This window comes from Rhagoletis pomonella, unplaced genomic scaffold, assembly GCF_013731165.1.
Source record: "Rhagoletis pomonella isolate Grant_MI unplaced genomic scaffold, Rhpom_1.0 Rhpom_scaffold_00006, whole genome shotgun sequence".
Taxonomy (NCBI): domain Eukaryota; kingdom Metazoa; phylum Arthropoda; class Insecta; order Diptera; family Tephritidae; genus Rhagoletis; species Rhagoletis pomonella.
The window spans coordinates 77,935,875-77,938,421 of NW_023458560.1; positions in this window are offsets into that span (position 1 = coordinate 77,935,875).

Here is a 2,547-nt window from a genome sequence, read left to right on the forward strand (position 1 = left end):
AATGGCTAAAGCAATACCTACCTCTCATTTTCGCGATTTTTGTTATGGATTTTTGTTAAATGGTTGTTCAGTGAGGATGTGGAGGAGTTGTAGCACAAAACTGCACCACATGTGGAACTTCCTTTTCGTCCTCTGTTTTTTCGAAAAAATCCCAAACCCAGCTCCTTTTGCGTCCGCTCATTTTTGTATCTGAATATACATACATATGTGTGCATGTATATATTTAATTTTTTTTTTTCATTTGTCAAAGAAATTTCAATGAGAGTTCGGTTACTGAAATTCGATTTGCTACAATGCCCGAGTAGTCGAAGCAAAGCAACTATTCGAATAATCGAAGGCGGGCGACTATTCGAATACCATTAACCGACTAATAAGCATGCGAAAGGTTACGAATCGAATAATCGGTTAACCGATTAGTCGAATAGTCGGATAATTTTACGAGCCCTAGTATAGACGTTAAGAACTTTGTTTTCATGTTTGCTTTCAAAAATTAATCTCATCGGCTTTTTATATCTGATTTCAAGTGATCGGTGCAAATGTGTGTGTCCATGTGATTGTGCGTTTACGTTGTCTAAGTATCAAATAAATAATTCATAAGCCTATAATTTCACGCTAATTAAGTAAAATTTCTGTGACGACAAATCCAAGGAGATTAAAAAAAAAAACAAAATGAGAAAAGAGAATAGAACGCTAACAAAAAAACATTGACCACAGAGGTACCCCGATGGTTTTAGCTTAAAATTAATTATATAAACGAGGAACAAAAAATTTACAAAAACTTTTGAATCTGTACACTTTGCTAAGCTTTTCTTGAAATTCTTGGTATGCGCCTCGATATTGTCGCACAAATTGAGGGGCGGACAATTTTGTGGTGTCTCCAAAAAGGCCAACGATTTTTTATGTGCAACTGTTTTTTTTTTTTTTGGAGTTTGCCGAGGCGCTACCGCGGTTTGGAAAAATTGTTCCTATCTATTTTGAATACTTCGCGGACCAGGAAGGATGAAACCTGGTGCCAGCCTTAATTATCCGGCTAGAGCGGATGCTAATTTTATTTTAAAACTGATTTTACTGTTAAAAAGAAGGTGAACTGAAACTCATCGAATATTTTGCGGCTTCAAAGTAGCATAGCGTTTAAGCTCTCGCATAACACGTTTTGCATGAATAAGGAATAAATTAATACCGCTATAATATTTTATACGTTTTTGGCGCCTAAAATTTGTTAATTTCGTTTAAAGGGAATACAAATTGTTGAAATGAAAAAAGTGAAAAAGTTGGATATAAAAAGTTGATGATTGACCGAAGAAAGTTTAATTGGAGGCGTTGTCTGTAACAGGTGCTTTAGCATAGACATGGTATTGCAAGAAATGTAACACATTGATGGAATCGACGCCTGATGGAGCGCCTTAAAAGCATTAAAAAATTCGACAATAATTCCTTAGCGGAAACCACCAGCGTCTACCAGATGATGAAGTGGGTCAATAAGCTCAGCTATTAGAACAGGTGAAATTCAGACAATAGTAGGAAAACAGACAAAGCCAAAATTAAAAGCAGTGGGGTGTCTGGTATACCCCGCGCGAGTAACGGCTAATTAAAGAAAAAGGTGCAAATGCTATGAATACACTGACGTGTTTTTAAATTAATTTTTCATAATATATAAATTTTTCTAGTCCTTTTTCAAAACCAGTTTTGCTTCGGTTTTTGTGATCATCTGGTCACACTGTTTTTTACTTAGCATTGCAGGCAAACAACAAATGAAATCAAGGTTACCCCAACACAGCGTAAATGCATAGACATCATATTGCTCATTTGAGCCAATGCAATATTTTTTTCTACAAAATTCAGATGTATCGAGGCACTTGCTTTCTTCAGAAATCTCAGATATCAAGATATGAGGATTCTCCTCCACATTGTCTCCTATTAAGATGCAAATGGATTAAAAAATACATAAATTTGTGTTTTTCAATATTTTTATTCATTTTCATTAAAACGTTCGACTTCCTTCGTATGCTCGGTCATCACATCCTTAGTTGCATTTATTTACCAGCAGCCACAGCAGAGGCACTTGCATCTGCACGAGCATTAGCATTGCCGCCGTATGAATTGGCACTGGCGTCAGCGTGGGCACTAGCGCTGGCTTGTGCGTCTTGATATCCTCTACCTCTTCCGCCGTGGCCATGCGCCGACACAGCTGCGAATGCAACGAACAGGACGAGAATGAATGCGAAGAATTTCATTTTGATTGTATTACGGTTTAGAAGATTTGAGGACTACTAATGCTGCATTCTGAAAGCGGCAGACTTTTATAGGGCGAAATGTAATATATCGGGTGGTATTTTTGTGCAAACGTACATACATATGTACACGTGTACTAAATGTTTATTTAATGAGGTCAATACTGTTATTATAAATTTTTTTTTTCGAAATCCACCTAACTGGATATTGTAACCAGTTCTTTGTTGAAGTGTTGAATTTGCCTACTTTTTTGATTTTTCTTTAATATTATTGTCTTTTCGTTATACGAGTAATATGTTACTTTCTTTTGTGCAT